The sequence below is a fragment of the Anas platyrhynchos genome, chromosome 10, assembly GCF_047663525.1.
Source record: "Anas platyrhynchos isolate ZD024472 breed Pekin duck chromosome 10, IASCAAS_PekinDuck_T2T, whole genome shotgun sequence".
Lineage (NCBI taxonomy): Eukaryota > Metazoa > Chordata > Aves > Anseriformes > Anatidae > Anas > Anas platyrhynchos.
The window spans coordinates 13,901,401-13,920,372 of record NC_092596.1 but is presented as its reverse complement, the minus strand read 5'-3'; the positions used below and the strand labels follow the sequence as shown (position 1 = coordinate 13,920,372).

Sequence of the window (18,972 nt, the reverse complement as noted above, 5' to 3'; positions counted from 1 at the left end):
GAGGGGAGGAGGGGCTCCGTGCAGGGTCCTAGCTCCACGCTCGGGGGCCCGTGCCCGCCCCCGGAGGGCCGGGCAGCAGCTTAGAGGGGGGGGGCGCAGCGCTGAGCCTCCCCCTCCCAAAAAATCTGCCAGCGTTGCGCCCCCGGGAGCGAGCAGCGGCGGGTGGCACGGTGCTCGCCCTGCCCCTCTGCGGAGCCAGGAGTCGTCGCTTGCCATCGATACGTACGAAAGAAGGCTAATTAAAGAAATAATTGAAGGTAATTATTGTTACAGCACGCAAGGCAGCGGGCCCCGCTGAGTTGCCGAGGAGATGCAGCCGGCAGCGGGTCCTCTCCCACCTGTAGGGCCGCTGGCCCGTGGAAAAAGGGTGGGAGCGTGTGGGTAGGAGCAGGGGGCTGAGGGTGGGTTGTGAGTTTTTGAGCTCTCTGCTGCTGCTTTCCCCGGTTTGCCAAGCAGCCTTGGGCAGTTCTTTTCACTGCTGGCATCCAGCTTGTAAACATAGATAGCAGATTCCTCCTTGGCATGTTTTAGATGAGAGTTACTGGGACCCAACTTTGTTACAGCTACATGCAGGAGCAATAATTGCCCTTCACCATTTGGTTACAGCCCGTGCTTTGCAGAAGCCTGTCCCCCGAGGGGCACGGTCCTGCCTCTCCCAGAGGACCTGGTACCATTGATCACAGCTTGGGACTTGATGCCATCGGATGTATTGCAGTGGCACCATGGACAAGTGGCACCAGTGACAAGTGGCTCTCCCGGCCCTGCCACAGCCTTTCCCACACAAGCACAAGCAAATCGCTTCCTTTTCTCTGCATCGTGCCTGTAACCACTGCTCAGCAGGACAGGGAGATGTCCCTTCCCCACACGCATTCAGTGCCTAATAGCTAGGGCCAGTCTCAGTGGGGACGAGGGGGCTACAGCAGCACAAACAGTAAATAACAGCAGCACACCTGGGTGATTTTTCAAGGCTCTTCCTACACAGGCTCTCCCTTGCCGATTCTAGCAATGATCACCTCAAGCCCTCGAGCATGAGATCTGAGCAGCATCAAAGCCGTAGGAGCCAGCTGCAGGCAGCGCCGCTCCGAGATGGAATTTCCTCGTAGCGGAGCAGCTGCAGATGATGTTTCTTTTTAGTGCAAGCACAGGAGCCGCTCTGGGATGGTGGGTTTATAGGAAGCACATGTCAAAAGAGTAAATAACGAAATCAAAGCAACGGCGAAGGTGAAAGAACCCTTTAAACTTCAAAGCGAGGCACCCGATTGCCCCAGAAGTTCTGCAGGGATCTGGATGAAGCTGAAGTTGGGAGAGATGCACTGGTAGCTGCGGGGAGGATGTAGCTGTTGGAAGGTTGTGGTCCTGAACGGATCACAGAAAACCCAGGGGTTGGTACATGTGCTCTCAGCTCCCCCTCAAGACGCAGGATGTGAAGTGGCACGTGGGGAAATTCACTGCACCACTTCGGTTTTCACTTGCACCAAAGGGAGGAAGGAAACACGTCGATGGCGCGTGGAGGAGAGCAAGAGGAGGGCGCTGCTTTTCAGACAAACACCTTATTTACCAACAGCACAGGCTGAGGCAGGAAGAAAGCCTTTTCAAATTCAGCAAATTATTTTGAACAGGAACGAACCACCCTCAGTCTGAACACTGAGAAGCACAAGATGTCCTACACCAGTGTTTGGGAAGGAAAGGGTCCCTGTTTTCCACTTTGAAGAGATGTTTGTTTCAAGGTCTTGTCACAGGATTCTCCAGACTTAAACAGGAGATGAAATATTTCATTCAAAATACTTTTTGTTCCTTCTGGTGCTGTTGGACAGTCCCAGCCACTGTCCTTGGTGCTCGCTCTCCTCACAGTAACAAAACGGGGCTGTGCTGTGACCTGGCCATCATGTGCTCTCCTCTGGGAACCACGCAGGTTCCCACACCAGGGCTTCCAGTGGGTTTCCTCCCTCTGTAATGGGAGAAATCCCAGGAGAAGCTGGCTACAGGGCCTCTTTGGAAAACTTCTATGATAAAACCCCATGCATAAGCCTAAACTCTCTTCTCTGAACTGGGGCACATCCTGTACACCAGAAACATTTGTTTACTCTATCAGGGCATTTGTTTGACACCACCGAGGCTTTGTCTGTTCAGGCTCACCGGGCACAGCAGCAGATGCTCATCGGGGCTCACACGACATCAATAACGGCTCCAGCTGGGCTCTGGCTTCCCACCGACACGGACAGTGATGATGTATGAAGCAGACAGGACACGGTTTGATTTTTGGGTGCAGGAGTGAACTGGCAGTGCTTGCGGATAAAAAAGAAGTGCTTGGATCCTGAACAAATGTGACGTGAATGTTTTCCAAGGAGAATGAAAGGAGTGGGAGGACAGCCCAGGTCATAGCAAGAGCTGCTGCACGCTGTCCTGGAGGGCGATGGGAGCACTGATGGGAGCAAGAGCTTTGCTTTCAGCCTTGGCTGCTACATCAGGCCAGGCCTGAAGGAGCCTCCAACATCCCCTTCCACCACGGACAGTCCCTCATTCAAGCTACTTTGTTAGAAGAGATCACCAAATGGATATGTGATCTGATCCTGGGTCTCAAATCGGTTCTCGCTGTCATCCCTGGATGGGAAAGATGCCATTGCCTGCTTTTTCTTTATGGCTCTGCTCTTTTGGCAGGCTCCCCAGCTCAGGGCTTAAAATGTTACATTCCTCCTCGGGATCAATACGTGAGAAGAGAAAATGTACATAGGAGAGGGTGGGGAGGGGGAGAGAGTTGGCAGTACTTAGCAAAAAAATAAAAAAGGAAAAAATCTCAGCAAATTGAGCATGAGGTGCCTCAATGCAGCTTCAAACAGGAATTTGCAGCTATGCCATCCATCCATCAGATGTCCAGCACAGGACCACGAGCTGGTAGTTTGGTGAGCAATCACCAGCATCACTCCCAGGAAGGATATTCCAAACGGTCTGCAACTCCTGACACAAACCTTGGGGACAAGCAGCTGCATGGAACAGGAGTGATTGCTCCTCATCACTGCAGAAACACTTCTGCCTCTGGATCAAGACAAGCTAGCTCCTTGTCAACATCAGTTCAGGGGAGGGGAAAAGGAACCAGGAGGGTCAAGGACAGAAGATGGTACTCAGGACCAAATCCCATGCAGTCCCTAACCCTACCTGACTCTCTCCATGCCTGCTGGGAAGCTGAGGCACACCACCATCCACCAGCCTGGCAGGCTTTGAGAAAGGCAGAGGGAATCACAGTTACGTTTTTTGTTAATACCTTCAGGGCATTTCTGCCTGGAGATGTGGGAATTTCTTTCCACACTGCCTCGGGAACGTTTATCCAGTAGTAAATAATGCTCACTTGTGGCAGGGTTCAGCTGCCCGCAGCGAGCCCACGTTCTCACACCTCTTTTCCTCTTGGAAGCTCCGAGGGATTGCAGGGTCTCTTTGCTTCCCTTCCCTGCGAAGCTCTGGTATCACACCAGCAGGAGGGAAATGTCCCGATGCCCTTTTCTCTCAAGTGCCTGAACCTGAGGGATGCTTTTAGGAGGGGCTGGATTTTGTCATGCCTTAAGGCAGTGTTTGGGTTGGTGGCGTTCACAGAGCCACCCCAACAGGGGTTAGTGAGAGCTCTCCGGGGAGGTGGCTGCCCTTTGCTGCCAGGCTGCTGGACCTGGTAATTGCCAGCACGTCAGCAATGAGAGATCTTCCCCTAATACTCGCTAAGCTCCAATCTTAATCTTGTTCGTCGCTGTTAAGTCTCAGGGAAACCGGGCCGATGCGCTGAAAGGAGGTGAAGTTAAAAGATTTGAGAGGAAACTGAAGTCTCTTCAAAAAAAAAATGAAGAGAAATAATCTTCAAAGGTTCCCACGAGCCCGCACACCCTGACCTGCATGAGCTGCACAGATAAACACTGCGAAAGCAGCCGGAGCCTTGCAGGGCTTGTTTCTTAGCCTGATATTTTGTGAGAGAGACGATTTGAGGCTGGAATGGGAAAGCAGCACTGGGAACCAAGCATGCCGGGCTGGGCAGTGGGGTTATGGGGTGGAGAAGTAGGTGTGGGAGCACACGGCAGGCTCCCCATGGGGTGCGGTACTGGGGTGCCTCCCCTCTGGGTATTTCCAAACAGCCAGTGCCCTACAGCACAGGTGGATTCCAGAGCCAGCTACTCATCACCTGCCATGGGTACTTTGGGAAACCTGGGAAGGGAAACCATCAGCTCCTGGGGGAGCTTGGCAGCAAATTTCCCCCTTGTCTTCATCCATGGGTTTGGTGGACAGGGGACTCCTGCCTTCCAGGAGGCTGTTAGAGAACGCCTTTCAACAGCAGTCAAATCCACCAAAAAAAAAAAAAAAAAAGCAAGCCATAATTACACCCACACAGCTCTCCACACACTGCGCTAAGCTTCACCCCCCTGTCAGAAATGCACCCGCACTGATGGAGTGGATATGTTGATTAAAAATCCCCAAAAATGAATAGATCAAGAGAAATCTGCCATATCCCTGCAGCAAGGGTGAAGCGCTTTTTAATTAAGGACAAAGAGATGCAAATGTCCTGAATCATCACAAGCAAATAGCAAAATAGCACCTGTCAGAATATTAAAAAACAAGCACTCAGCGTTCCCTTGTGATCAGCTCGAAGGAGGCCTTGAGTTTAAAAAAAAATTAAAAAAAATAAATCCCACCGAGAGTTGAAAAATGTAACAGGCTGAGATAGAGGGAAGGGCTCAATGAAAACAAGCGGGTGCTGCTCGCTGCTGGTTCTGGTGCCAGAACAGAAAGGTCAGAGCCGTGCTCCCATGTGAGACCTGCCCGTGCCAAAGCAGAGGGGATTTCAGGTTTTTCAGGAAATGAGAGCAATAGAGATGGGGTTAAGAGCTTTGCAATGCGACCCCTGCAAACCCTTCTCATCTTTGTTGAATTGAAGTCCCAGGCCCCAGGGCCAAGGGGGACACAGGGACAGGAAAGGCAATGAAAGGAGCAAGTGTAGGAACGCACTGCAAGGGCTGGCACAGCCCAGAAGCAGCGACAAAGGGCTGTGAAAGGAAGGCAGAGCGAAAGGGAAATGCCTGGAATAATAAGTGACGGACGGATGCCTTTGAAGGGGACTCGGGTATCTCGGGTCTCCAGCCTGACCTACTTAAAACTGTCGTAATCTGATGAAGGAGCATCCTCCGGCTCTAAATATAAACTCCATTCCTCTCCATTTAAATCCCTTCCCTCTGCCACCGAGGGTGGGACGGTGCTCAGCAGCTGGGCACAAGGTGCTGTGTGTGTCCCATAGGTCCTGGGGTCATGCAGAAGGGTCTCCCACCAGCTGGGGATTGCCTGTAGGGGAATTAAAGGTTGCAGTACTGTCAGGTAATGATTCTTGGTGCAAGCAACACAAGGGACCCAAAAATAAGGAGGCTCCTCTTAGATCCTTGCATCCGTGTGGTTTGCAGTCAGACATTTCCGTGGTTTTAAATGAACCACAGCTCTGGTGCACAACAGAGGCTTGCAGCATTTGAACAATTAGCAAACTTAAGCAGAATTTGGCAATTAGTTTAAGCTAAAAGCAAAACAAACAGAACCACAATCCAAGAGAAAAGAGCAGCAAAACATTTTTTTTCCAATCTGTTTCGAAATGAAACATTCTAAGAATACCAAAACGTTTCACCAATCCTTTTTCTAAATGAATTGCTTCAAGTTTTTCCACCTCAGCACACCATCATTCATTTAAAACGTGACCTTCTTTAAATAAAAAGGGGAGAAAAGGAAACACTGTTTAGGTTTGAACAAAATATCAAGATGACAAGATGAATTTTTTTCATTTTTCCTATTTCACTGGAAAGCCATATAGGGGGGAAAAAAAGGAAAGAAAGAAAGAAAAAGCTTTTGAATCAATCTGAACCAAATTCACTCCATCCCTCACTCTGCTCTGGAGCAATTTCCACATCCGTAATGGGTATTCCCCAGGGAGCCGCTCACTGCAGCCCCTTGGTGTGAGAATGAAGGGGACAGCTGAGCGACTCGGCAGAGTGCCTGGGGCAATCTGGTCCCTGGCATGAGCTCGGGGAGAGCTGGCAGATCAGAGCAAGACTCATAATACTCTTTTATCAAGGGCTTTCATCAAGCCTTGCGCCTCCCAACTCCCCGAGAATACCAAGTTTCCAGCTCATAGACTCTGGGACTGTACGAGCTATTTGGGAACCTCCGCATGCTCTAACCAGCTTCTTCAGTTTGGTGGTGAAAATGCGTGTAGAATTAGTAAGGAAAAACAATTACGTTAAAAAAATGTCATTACAGAAAACTAGCAGGCTGCACATCTCAGTACCACCAACAGACCAAGATGGGCTTATTCCCTTTGTGGAGACAGGCCCCGTTAATTTCCTTGGCAGGATCTCCCATGCTAAGACAAGGAAAATGTTTGGTTTGACTTTTTTTTTTTTCCCCCCCCCAGTGTTTATGAACACTGGGAAGCTTGGGGTTAAAAAAAGCTCTTAATCTGAAATGCTACATACATTAATTTTTGCAAAGCTCAAGTTTAGGGTAAAATCTGAACTGACACATTCTCCTTGAAGGAGGAGGGGGGGGGCTGAAGATAATATTTACAAAAGAAAAAAGATCAAACAGGCAAAGTGGATTTTTTTTTAAGCTTGCAGGAAGATACTAAGCTCAATAATCAGACAAGAAAGGCAATGAGCAGTTATCAAAGCAGCAGCCGTTTTAAGAGCTGCGCTCATCTGAAAGCGACTTTTAGTTCTCGGGAAAACTGCCGCCTCAACAGCTGTCCCAATTAGAGCCAGCCGGAAATTTCCCAATAAACCAACATTTTGTCAGAAAATAATTCGCTGAGTCTGAAGCGCTCGGAGCTGGCTGAACTTTTGTTGGATGCCAACGCGGGGCTGCGGCGGGGGCCGGCGCTCAGCTGGCAGCTCTGCGCCACCAGCAGGAATGGGGACAGGAAAGTCAATTTTGGGGAGCAGCTGCAGGTGCCAGGAAGCGCCTAGTCCACGTCATTTATGCCTGGGATTTGGTTTGAAAAAAGATGAAAAGGCAACTGAGTTTCTTATGAACTTGAACTCGAGCCAGGCGGATTCGTTCCTGCCACGATCCCATATGCCTGACCCCATTTTAGGAGCTGGCGACTGGATCTGCCAGGAAAGGAAAAAAAAAGGAAAAAAAAAGGAAAAAAATACTGTGGAGAGGCCAATGCTGGAAGTGTCTCCTGGCAGGAGGGGATGTTCATGGCCGTACCCAAGTCTGCCTGGCTCTGAGGCCAGCAGGTCTCCTGGGGGCTCCCCATCCTTGCAGTGGCCTCACCAGGAACCTCCTGATGCCTCCTTCCACCTCTTCTTCATTTTTGTAAGCGTAGCAAAGGCAATAGCTACAGGTGTTAGGCTTCTCAGCTGCATCTTTGAAAACTGATGCGTTACCACCGGACACCTCACTGGGCTTGTTCCAGCTGCCTCACTGCATGAGAAACTTGCAAAAAGGAGAAAACCCACAAGACTTAGTCTAGAAGATCCTGCACAAAGCTTCACACGAGTATGGAGAGATGTTAGCTAGCTGTATTTAGATTATAAATTTTAAAAGACACCACACAGGACTGTTCAGACCCCCACCACAATCCAAGGCACCTGCTGGGCCCAGAGAAGTCCCTGAGTAAAAAGCTGTGAACGCCTCGTGTGCACCCTGACCAGCAGGGAAAAGCCTTTCTGAGAGCGGTAATCACTGATTGCTCACAATAATTAACCTATAACAACAGCGAGGACTGAGGCACACACCCCATCACATGCATCTCCAAATGAAAACAAAGCCCCTTCCTTAAAAGGGATTTCTTGTTAAAAACACCTAGAAATGTTAATTTGCAACACAAGCAGAGTTTTTCCCAGCACAAGGGAACCAACCAGGGCAGTTATCAGGGCACAGAGCCCCTCTGCAGGCACTGGTCCCGCTGCCCACAAGGCCAACTGCTGTTCACAGCGGGACCCAGTGTCCCTGCTCGTGTCCCCCTGCACCCAGCCTGCCCTCTTGGAGCTGCTGCCCTCCCTGAAGCCAGAAAAACCTGCATCTACTGCCTTCCCCATCTCATCTCGCAAGCTGTGAGATCCCACCCCTCTCGCCGCCTGTCCCTGCTGACAGCCGTGCTTCCTACAGAGCAAATGGGCTTGCAACTCAGCAAGCAGAGTCATTTGCATTGATTTCCATGGCCTGGATTCTCCGCCTGGATTCTCCCGGTCCCCACAACCGCCCCGTGCCTCTGGAGCGGGAGCACCACAACCCCATCCTAGAGCTCTGCTGTGCTCCTGTTTGCTCCCAGAAAAGAGCGGTGACAGTGGCTCACACTCCCAAAAAGGATCCCTACAACAGTCAGAAGAGCACCAGCACAACAGGAAGACTGTGCAAGAAACTTGAGCGTTATTTTTTTTTTTTCCTTAGAGAAAATGCTTCTATTTTTGACAAAAGGACTTTCTGAGGTATGAAACCTCTTATGAAATTTCTCCCACGTCGGTGCTTTACATAAACTATTTTGCTGCAGTTGTGTTATTCATTGCACGCACTTTACACCCGTGTGAACCAGTTTATCGCAGGAGAGTGGAAAGTGAAGGCTGGCTGTAGGATGTCCTGCAGGTCCCAGATCTTCATCCTCTGTAGTCATGCTACAGAGCGAGAAAAGGGTCTCACCAGCACAAACATCACCACTAGCCCTGCAGGAGCAGGGTGTAAATGGGCCAGGAAACACCACTTGGATGCACTGAGCCACAGCCCCTGCCAGTGGAAGCTGCAAGGGCAAGCAACATCGCACCAATGTGCTCCTGAAGAGCCCGTGGCTGCCGAGCACGGTGAGAAGACATCCTCGGAGGGATTAGCAGGGTGAAGAGTCCATCCACCGCATTAGTATCGCAGCCTTAGTTTTTTTTCTCTGGGCCTGAGATGTCAGGGCTGATAGCGGCGCAGTTTGTTTCACACCAAATGTACAGCGATAGGTCAGGAGAACAAGTGAAAATGCCACCTTTGAGGGGAATTGGATCATTAAAATGTCACAGCAGTATCTTGGGAAGCCAACCGGAGATTCCAGCTGCAACTCCTTGCTCCCTCTGCTAGGAAAAATAAATAACACCTGCCAAGCGAGACCAGGCATTTCTTTTCTAAAGAGATTACTGTTTTTTTATATCACTATTTTTTTCACACCATCCTGCCAGCCAGAGAGTCGTGAGCTCATTTTCCATTGTCACAAAGTTCGGTTTGGGGGGAATAAAACCTCTTCTCCAATCTGGGACTAATAGGTGAAGGCTACGTCCTGGGGATAGTGCAGAAGGGAAACGTGCACACCACTCTGTCTCCCATCACATCAGAGAAAAATTAATGGCAGAGCTATGATGGGATTTATTCCCTTTTCTAGCTTTTCATCATCACTGCTTTTTTTTCAAGCAACAAATTGCCTCCTTCTTTCTGCTCCCCCCCATGCCACGTTTCCCACCACGGCTCAGGTCACCCAGGATGGAGGTACAGAGCCAAAAATATCTCAGGGCAGCACCCAGCTCAGTCAGGCTGCCCTCAGGCTCCCTGATCCATCCATCTGGTCATAGGACAGCTGATGGCAGCTGCTGCCACCTCTCCAGACCTTCCTCTGCTTCCCTCTCCTGCTTTCCCTCTGGAGGAGCAGCTCCAAACCTTCCCAGATCTCAAAAGACTCAGGCTCTTACAGTGGCCACCCCTCTGCCCTCCCTCCGTGCTGTGCTTTGGTGCCTAATTGTTCTAATAGTTTCCCAAAGCCCCCATTCATCTTCTGCCGTAATTCAGGTCTTTGTTCTGCACTGTGGAGCAGAGAGAGTAAAGCAGTGTGAGGACAATGACAAATCAGACTCCGAAGGGCAGATGACTCCTTCCCTTTGACCATGCACACAAGGAAAAATCAGAGCTACCTGGTCTATTGTTTGTCAACACCCATCTGGTCCAGGCGAGATAATAACCACAAAAGTACAGAGCTGGGGCACAAAGAATGGGGAGGGAGCACGCTATTGTGGCTGCCTGAGTGGTTCCACCACTGGCACAACAAAGCCTTTTGTCCACTGATTTTTTTTTTCCTTGCAGATTACTTTATTGGTTACCTTCTGTGTTTTCCCTTCTCTTCCCAAGCATCTCATTACTAAGTTTTGAGGAGGTTTCCAGAATTTTAGGGCTGGCCTGGAGAGGGCCATTCAAAGCCAGGGCTTTCTGGAGCTGAACCCCCACTTCTCTTTGCCCTGGAGCTGGACCACATCCCTGGAATTCATTGGGACAAATTTTTAACTCTTTTCCCAGTACTCGGGATAACCGATGTTCAGCCATAGATTAGCCACTGGGTTCAACCATCTGCAAGGTGATCTCTGTGCTGCAGGATGGGCCAGTGAAGCCCCAGCTCATCCTTTCCTGTCCTTGATTAGATGACGCTATGATTTTCTAATCAGGAGAATCACAGATGGCAAATAAATGAAATGGTGAAAAAAAACAAATTAATATTTATTTATGCTAAAATGCATCATCACTTTTATTTGCAACATAACCATGCATCAGAGAGATTGAACTTTGCTGACTGGCTCAAGCCCTTTGTGCAGGAAATAAGCTAGGAAGATTTGGAGACAGGCCATACAAGCAGGTTCAAGGCGGAGAGACACCTTAAGAGCTGAATATATTCACATCTGAGGCTTTGATTTTCCAATCCTACTCCTGGTGATTACAAGGAGGAGAGAGAGGGATTGTTTAACTTTGAAACTCCAAAATGGCCTCGGTGTCCACAAAGGTTTTAGAGAGCGCTTGCAACACAGCAAGAGCCAGGGATTAAGCTCTAAATCCATGTTTTGTCCCTGAAAAGCTGTCCTGATCACTAATAAAGTGAATTCTCTGCTCTCAAGAAATATTTATCTACATCATTAAAACTCCCTGCTATTGTTGGGCACGACTGGCAGCCAGCAGCCGGGAGCAAAACCGTAAAAACCCTTTGGTGTGAGATGGAAGTGCCCCCGCTGAGCAGAGCAAGGGCAAGGGAGGATGGAAAGAGCTGGGTGTTGATGGGGTTGGAGGGGCCTGACAGCACCATTAGCAGCCCCAGCCAGGACAGCAGGGAAGCTGGGGTCAGGGCAGAGCTGCAGAGGGAGGCTCAGAGATGGCAGCTCCGAGCACCCTGCTGCCCCCATGGAGCTTTCATCAGTCCCTCCTTTATGTAAATCTCATTTACTTCAAGTGCTGCTAACTGAGAGCTGCAGCCTGACAGCACTCTCAGTCGGCTTTTGCGAAAAGCAGCACTCTGCAGAACAGGCTCCTACAGATCCTTCTGGGGTGGAGAGCACCGAGGTGCTACAGGCACCGCTCCTGCAGCCTGTGGACTGAGCTCGTGTGCCACATGAGATGTCTCAGTACACTCTGGAGTCATCCAGTCTGATTTTTGGAAATGTTGCCGCTCACAGAACCCATGCTCAAGTGCACTGCACACCCCACTGGTCACAAGAGGGTCCTGGCATGGCAGCACCCAGGTGCTCTGCGTGGAGCAAACATCACCAAAGGCACTCCAGGAAGCCCTAAGTCAGACACTGAGCAACAGGCACACATCTGAAGGGCACAGAACTGGTACCACATTAACCCCACCTTTCTGGGCACATGTACATCATGTTGCTGCTCCACACCTCTCAGCTTCTGCTCAGGAGCAGCTGTACTTGGAGGTATGAAGAGAAGAAAGCACATCGTGCCTTTGTCCGCCGTGCTCAGCACAGCTTGTCCATGCCAGGTCACATCCTGCAGCCGTGGCTTCGCAGCTCCCTCAGCCCCCAGAGCCATGACTCCTCCAGCTGGAAGAGCTCTTACGTGGGGATGAAGGGCCCCAAGTCCAAGTGTATAATTGCATGAGGTAGGGAAAGGATGGACAAGGATCCAGGGCTCACCTTCTCTTCTAACGCAAGCTCACCAGTGGACATGCAATGAAAGAGGGAAAAACAGACCCAAAGCCTAGCTGAAAGTTCTTCATGCCACAAAGCAGCAGGAAAACTCCTTTCTGCAGGACATGGACATGGCTGTTATGAGTTTACAAAGCTACTGGACCAACTCACAGCACAGCAGCAGGAAATCCAGTGAGAACTATTAAGCACAAGGGCACATCTTTTACTGGCAAATCCCTGAGCCACAGATTGCTGGAAGCTGAGAAAGAACCCCAGGGAAGCTCTGCAAGATGCTTCCTATAATCTTAGGCTTTCACTGTCATGCATCTGCTGTTTGACTGCTATCAGAAACTGGATACTCTTGCGACAAGCATTTTGGCTCTCCCAGTATATCAGCTCTTCTGTGCCCATAAATTGTGAGCACAGGAATCACCTGCACTAAAGCTGGGCTAAGTTTTTGAATACCTGCCTTCTCCCCACACAGAGCTGGGCAATAACTTCTCAGCAAATTACTTATTTACTTTATATACATGCAATTTCCAGGCACCCAAAGTGATGCAAAAATTCAGGTCAAATTCCCTGAATAGCTTCCACCACCAAAAAAAAGCAACCACCGCTCTGAAGGGTTGGGCAGATCACATGGAAAAGGGTTGGAGTCCTTCCGAAATGCCTTTTTTTTTTTCCTTGCTGTTTCCAAAAAAGCTTCTATTTCAGGCACTGTCTATATACGCCAGCAAGAGGCTCCCTGCAAGCATGAGAAGTGCAGACCCAGTTCCCTGCCCTCCCTGGGGTTACGTGCCCCCACAGCTCCCTCCTCACCACTGCCGCAGGACCTGCTCTCATCCTGCTGTGGCCAGTGCAGTTCTCCAGAGCTGCCCTGAGCATCAATCTGGTTGGGAAAGGGTCTTGAACAGGCAGGAGCTGATGCCAGCTCTGACATTGTATTCAGTGGCTTCTGCTCCCTGGGGATGCCAGCTGAAATAGCACCTTGTGCCTTTGCCCTGTGCCTTAAAGGCTGACTTTCTGTGCCTGAGTTTAGGTGCCAATTGATTCTTTCACCTCTGAAGGAAAGTCAACCCCAAATGACCACCTCATTCCAGGCAAAGAAAGAGATGCAGGATTTCAGGCAGGTGTCAGGGTCCAGATAAGTGTTCAACCCACATCCTGGTGGTGGCAGTGCACCAGCTTCTCCTTACACAAACAACTCCACTCGCAGACCTTTGGGTGCCCCCATAGACAATATTTAGGAGGCTGCAGAATCAAAGCCCCCAACCAAATTGCCAACATGATTTTCACTTTGAAATGAAGTCAGCACAACACAGCTTTCACAGATGGCACATGGCATCTCCAAACTGGGAGTCTCTCACCAGAAGCCCAGCCCTTCCCAGGCTGAAATGTCTCTCTAAAACCCCAGTTCAGGCTTTCTGATATCCACAGGAGCTAACATTGTCCAGGTCTGATTTTCACAGAAACCATGAGCACTTATGATGAGAATACTGTGTAATAAGCACAGATATCTAGCTATGAGGGAGCCTTCCAAAGTATTTTGGCTAAGGTAACACACTTTGATCCAATTTTTGGGAACAAATTGTTTCTTTGATCCAGATAATATAATGCACAACAAACATGGGGTTGCTTTTGAAAGCAATTAAAGATTTCTCTCATCAGATCATGCATCCATCCCTCTCCATGACCTCTGCAGGTGCTGCCCCCCACAGCACACAGGGTAAATCCCTTTCCCTGGGCAGCTGTAGGGGGGACCGTCACCCCTTGCAGGGAAAGGGCATCTCTACCAAGCTGTTTTGGGGAGCAAAGCAGCATTAGCACACCCTGACTGCATTAAACTCCCGTTAGTTGGCAGAATGCTTCATGAAACCTTCATTTTTAGAAAAGTGTTTTCTCCAACTAAATTCCGCCCCATTTTCCTCAGGCAATAAATGAATTTTGTTTACAAAGTATTTCAACACGACTTGAAATTTCATTTATGGAAAACCGGTCTTAGACTTCTGAGGCATTTGAAACCATGCTGAAATATGGCAATTTCAAGCACTTACCTGTCTCCTTCCCGCAAGTCTCCGAATCAAAGGTTGCCATGACAACGAAGCCCACTCTCAGTCCAGCAAAATGAATTGTTTTTAAGTGACGTCATTATTAGCCAGGACCCAACAAAATTACGCAAACGAGCTCCCCAGACAGCAGGGCTGCAAAAAGCCCAAACAAGCAGCAGAACAATTACACTCCAAACTTAGCACAGGAAGGGAAATGTCACCCAAATCCTACTCATTAATTCTTTAAAAACCCTATGGAGGATGCCAACCTCCTCCCAGCACCCCTGATGGGGTGCAGAAGAGGAGCAGTGTTGCTCTGCCACAGGCTTGCTTTCCACCCTGGGACATGGCACAGCCACCTGCACATCCCAGCAGACAGCCACTGGTGTTCCCAGTACTCAGGAGTTGGTTTGTGTTTTGCTTCTCCTCACCACCCTGAGCTCCTGTGACCATCACATAACCCACCCAATGTTCCTACCCCAGTACCCAGACTTTGTACATCTCTGCTCCTCACCTAGGCCACCACACTGCCTCCATGAGATAACAAACCTCCAGGAATTCCCCTGCCCAGGACCATTTACAAACCCCACACCTCTGGAGCAGAGCTCTCCCAAGCCAGCTGCTTAGAGAGATGCCTCCCTTTATAACCACAGTCACCTGAATCCAATCCTCTCCTCCTCAAGTGAAGCCTTCCAACACCAGTTGCTTGAGGGGTCACACTCGGTAACGAGTATATTCTGGCAGCAGCTGTTCTCTGGGAGAGGGAGAAGAAAAAGGAATTGGAGTCACTCAGTGCTGCATCGCTATAGATGGTCACTCAAGCTTAATAAATCCTCCTTATCAACCCTGTCTCAATGCCCCTCATAATTTAAGCTGGATGTAATAAGGCAGTGTGAAGGTAAAGGCCAGCTTTACAGTCAAACTGGGGATTACAGTCTGGCGCAGATACTTAAAGATTCACAACAGCAAGGAGGAATTGTAAGAGGAGCGATCGCCAACCGCATGAAGTTCAATAAGAGCAAGTGCCGGGTCCTGCACCTGGGACGGGGAAACCCTGGCTGCACGTACAGACTGGGCGATGAGACGCTGGAGAGCAGCCTAGAAGAGAGGGATCTGGGGGTCGTGGTAGACAGCAAGTTGAATATGAGCCAGCAGTGTGCCCTGGCAGCCAGGAGGGCCAACCGTGTCCTGGGGTGCATCAAGCACGGCATCGCTAGTAGGTCGAGGGAGGTGATTGTCCCGCTCTACTCTGCGCTGGTGCGGCCTCACCTCGAGTACTGTGTGCAGTTCTGGGCACCACAGTATAAAAAGGACATGAAACTGTTGGAGAGTGTCCAGAGGAGGGCTACGAAGATGGTGAAAGGCCTGGAGGGGAAGACGTACGAGGAACGGCTGAGGGCACTGGGCCTGTTCAGCCTGGAGAAGAGGAGGCTGAGGGGAGACCTCATCGCAGTCTACAACTTCCTCGTAAGGGGGTGTCGAGAGGCAGGAGACCTTTTCTCCATTAACACCAGCGACAGGACCCGCGGGAATGGAGTTAAGCTGAGGCAGGGGAAGTTTAGGCTGGACATCAGGAAGGGGTTCTTCACAGAGAGAGTGGTTGCACACTGGAACAGGCTCCCCAGGGAAGTGGTCACTGCACCGAGCCTGACTGAATTTAAGAAGAGATTGGACTGTGCACTTAGTCACATGGTCTGAACTTGGGTAGACCTGTGCGGTGTCAAGAGTTGGACTTGATGATCCTTAAGGGTCCCTTCCAACTCAGGATATTCTATGATTCTATGATTCTATGAGCCTAAACAACCACCCTCGAGTGCCAGAGATAGGCTGATGAGTTACAGACCTTTCCAGCACAGGGCTGTGCTGATGTATAGCTGAGCTGGGATCCGACCAGAGACTTACTGCTCCTTGTGCAAATGCAAAACCCATGTGTGCTGAAAAAAATTGCATGTTAACTTTAGAGGAGGTTTCTGTCTGTACCCTATGTATTTTTATCTCCCTCTTTTATTTATTTTTTTAAATCATGAACATTGCACGATTTTTTTCTTTTTCTGAATAAACTCAGCAGTGCTATTATGTCTCCTGTTCTCCCCCATTCCTCACAAAAGCCTAAGAAATACCTTTTCCCCTGTAAGCGGCTCGCTAGGCAGCATGGAGCAAGGAGCTTTTTCTCCCCGATTGCCTCATTACCAAGCCAGCCCAGCCCAGCCCTTCACAGGCCTAAGCCTGAAGTTTATGGCACCAGATCAGAAGAGGAGTTTGTGGTCTTGAAAGCCTGGCTTCTTTTCCCTGGCTGTGCTATCTGGGTAATAAAAAAAATATTTCTTCCTACCAGCCTTGCCTCACTTACGTCCTTAGACTATCACGGCTGCAATACCACCTCTGCTGAAACCACTGCTGTCAATTCCTAGATTGCTATTTATCAGGGATCCCAAAGTGCTTTTATAAAATGCCTAATGCTCAGCTAGCTCCAACGCCTCTCCCCTTCGAAAGGAAACCACCCAGTGCTGTTTTTCAAACGTTTTTTCTCTGGGAGCTGAAAGGGTGGCTCTCCCACTACCAGGAGCTTTCGTGTGGTCGAAACCCATGCCCACAGCTCCGGGCACATCGTCTGACAAAGGAATGTGAGCATCCACAAATGGACCTGAGCAGGTCTGTGCTGGGAAGCAGCCTGTCCTGCTGCTTGGGCTGCTGCACCTGTACCCCTGACATGAAAAGGGAAGGTGCTGGGGGCAGGCAGGAGAGAAGCCGCAGCCACTTTTTGCCACCTCCAGTTCGCAGGAGCGAGTGCTTCAGGTGCCAAAGCCTGGGACCCCCCACGGGGCCCCCGCGGCCTGCCAACGTGTGAAAGCTTAAGGGAGAGTGAATCCCAGCAAGCCACAAATCCATCAAGCGCAAACGTTCTCCGTGGAGTGGGGCGACCGCAAAGTCTCAAATCATGTTCCTGCTGACAAGCTGCTGATGGATGAGCTCGGTCAGGAGGAACCGGGCTTTGCAGGCAGAAGTGCCATTCACTCGCAGGCAGCAGCACAGTGATGGGAGAGCCCCACGAGTGGGAATCCTGCGGTGTCAGACCTACTCACATTATGGGGAGAGGGAAGCAGAGCTGAGAGCTCCTTCCACAGGGGGAACCCCAAGCTGATGTTGGGGTTTTTGATCCCATCACCCAAATGCATGAATGCTAACTCTGGCCGGCTTTGGGGCTCTTACCCCATGCCAGGGGGAGGCTTCTGGAATAGCTACAGAGGCTGAGGACCCTTGAAGGGCAGAGGAAGAGCACTGCATCCCAGGGGACATTTTCCTTCATCCGGCTGAGTGGGGCTCTGGGCTGTGTGGCTGTCCGGGCACAGGGGACACATTTATCTGCTCCCAAATGTCCTTCACTGCAGGAGCCGTACATCAACAGTTCCCCCTCTGAGCGCTGCTGTGGTATAAGCACCTAATAATAAAAGCTGGCTATTGCTTCCCTAAGACACCTGTCAGCCGGAGTGTTAAGTGCCAGGGTAATAAATACTTGCTCTGCTATGCCTCTTCTTTGCGAATTCTCCTGGCTCTGCCTGTTTTCATTAGTATTTCTTTTCTGTGGACACTGCAATTACACTCTGTTCCTCTTCAGGGCCCTTGTTCCAGGTTCAAATAGAGAAGTGATAATGCAGGGAAGCTTTTTACATCGCTGTTTATTTTTGTCTCCTGAGTCAGGAAGATCTTTTCAGGCTGGGTCCAACCCTGTGCAGTTCTGTTGGAGGGAGGACTCGGGGAAAGGGGTGAAGGCTTCAGGTCCCAGCTTTTGTCATTGAAAACATAGCAGGATTCTTCCTCGCATGCTCTCGACGAGGTCACAGGATATGCCCCTTCCTCGGGAAGACATAAGTATGCAGCCTGTACCGCCAAGACCCGTGATAACCATCCATCTGCCACGGCAGCTGCGAGCTGCTGCTCCCAAGCCTCCTCTGTCTTCCGAGTCTCTAAGCGAGAGGGAGGATTCAGCTGAAAGCAGCAAATTCAAGCGTGCAACTTTCCTGCTCAAGGTTGCAGTATGTTTGGAGTTATTGTCCCACAGGCAAGTCCCTGGTTCAGCTTCCATCTGGTGCTCAGGGAACCCAGGGAAGAGGGGAAGGAATTTCACTCCTTCAGGAGTGAAAAACAGCTGGCTATGGCACTGACATTATTTCCTTCTCCTGCTTTTTCCCACTGGTAATTGGAGGTCCAAATGAAGTCCCCACACCTTAAACTTCCTCACTAGCAAACAGCACAGCCCCCTGGCCACACACGGCTGCTGGCTGAGTGCCATGGCACGGTCAGCTAGGTGCTATTAAATCTCCAGAACCAGGATTGCCACAACCAAAACTCCCTGCTGCAAAGGTGTCTGGACCAGGGTGAATCCTAAGTCATGCCTGGAAGCTGTGTGGGTGACCAAAGCGATGCTGGCAGTCGTTGTAGCAGCTGAGCAGCGCAGCAGTGTGGGTCGAGCTGCCCCCAACCTGTCCTTGGTATGTGTTTCCTCTACCACATGGCCACTGACATTTGGGTTGAGGGCCTCCCATGTCCTTCTTCCCACCAGGGTCTCTGTAAGGGATGATTCAGCTGAAGAAGTGTACATGGTGGGTGGCATAAGCCCGGGTTTTGGGCAAGGCCTCTTCTGGTCACCCCTAGAGTGGCAGAAAGCTTTGTTCATGTTGTACACGGAGAAACGCCAGAGAATTTTACTAAAAAAACCCACAAAGTCTAACCACAGGCAGCACTGGGGGGAAGAAGCACACCCCCAGCTCTCCCCCTGTCCACCTCTCACACCATCATCCGAGCTTTGGGGCAGACCCCCAGCTCCCCATCCAACCGGCCTCAACCATATCTTGTGCCCACCGCTCCCCTACCATTGGAAAGGAAATATTTTAAACACGATATGATGGAAATTAGGGAATGTTTTCTCCAGGAATACTTATTTTTTCCCAGGTAGCTTTCCTGCTCACCACTGGGACAAACTCTCCAGCTGTGCAGGTACCTGATGCCCAGAGAGCTTGCTCCCCATCACTTGCCTTTGAGAAACA

The 18,972-nt window shown here is 50.2% G+C and overlaps 1 long non-coding RNA gene across 1 annotated transcript; it reads right to left on the bottom strand.

The window, feature by feature from the left end:
* Positions 1-3,773: 3,773 nt before the first annotated feature.
* Positions 3,774-14,738, bottom strand: LOC106016456 (uncharacterized). Its single transcript, XR_002401199.4, has 3 exons — positions 14,442-14,738; positions 13,934-14,080; positions 3,774-5,310 (listed from the first exon to the last, which is right to left on the bottom strand). It is a non-coding gene; the product is annotated as an uncharacterized lncRNA (long non-coding RNA).
* Between the last annotated feature and the right edge of the window lie 4,234 nt (positions 14,739-18,972).